The following is a 1106-nucleotide window of genomic DNA, read 5'->3' as shown; positions in this document are numbered from 1 at the left end:
CTTCTCTCACTACTCTAAAGGGCCCCTTTGGCAGTAGGAAACACATAGACTATTATGGAGATTGATTTTGGAATTTAGATGCACTCTTATTGATTGTGTTGTTGTTGTTTTATCTTGGTTTTTTTAAAGAAAGAGCAAGTTCCAGGAGTTTTTATTGTATGAATAACAGAACACATAAACCCAGGCTGGACGTCATGAAGAAGCCAGTGGTCACGTTTCACTGCTAGTTATTCTTTTGTCCTTCATCTTCTAAGCACTTGTTGTATTTTTAAGATATTAGACATTTATTCTTACCACAAATCCAACCCAAGTGTTAATAAATAAATGTATTCTCTTTTAATACCTTCTCCTCATGTTCCTTTAAATAGGAAAAAAAAGAGTACTAAATGTCTTCCCACAGCCTATCTGGCCAGAATTGTCCCACCTATAATTTTAAAAACAGCTTGCAACTTTGTCTTCCAAAATTATTCTTCAACTACAGCTCATTTGTTAACTCCAGGACATGAGTCTTAATCCTATTGGTAATGAAGATAGTCTCCAAACGGTAAGGAAGGTAACTGGATTGAAGGCAATTGGGAGGGATCTTCAGCAAATTGAGGACCATTGGGAAACTGTGCAGAAGCAAATCTTGTCAATAAGATACCAGTTCCTTCAATTAAAGCTAAGAGAACACCACCCATCGCAACTGACCGAACCATAGCCACCAGTCCATTTCTTGCGGCCAGCATGGATGCTGTTAAGGCACCACTTGTGATGGAGTTCCAGGGATCTTCTTTCCCTCTTAAACCATACTGCAGTCAATCATGGAAAACAGACCTCCCCAAATGGCAAAGCCACCTCCTAACTGTGGAGCTTTCGTTTTAAGAGCTGCCAAACTCCCTTGTACTGTGTGGCTGACACCCACAGGAGAATTACAGAAACCTTTAATTGCTTGAAAGATGCCACCACAGTTGTCCACGATTCGCCAGGGGCAAGGTTCTCGTACATGCTCCTACATCTTGATTCTCGCCGCTCCAGGCCATGGTCTTTGAAATCACTTGCTATGCATCAGAGAGCTGGACAATGACTAGGGATGATAGAAGGAGAATTGATGCCTTTGAACTGTG

General features: G+C 41.0%; 1 pseudogene; it reads right to left on the bottom strand.

Annotated features, from left to right (window-relative positions):
• Positions 1–515: 515 nt before the first annotated feature.
• LOC102844842 lies at positions 516–997 on the bottom strand (annotated as a pseudogene).
• Between the last annotated feature and the right edge of the window lie 109 nt (positions 998–1106).

The sequence above is a fragment of the Elephantulus edwardii genome, unplaced genomic scaffold, assembly GCF_000299155.1.
Source record: "Elephantulus edwardii isolate Elephantulus edwardi_28Jun2011 unplaced genomic scaffold, EleEdw1.0 scaffold00033, whole genome shotgun sequence".
NCBI lineage: Eukaryota > Metazoa > Chordata > Mammalia > Macroscelidea > Macroscelididae > Elephantulus > Elephantulus edwardii.
The sequence above is the reverse complement of the archived record's forward strand: the minus strand, read 5'-3'. Positions and strand labels throughout refer to the sequence as shown.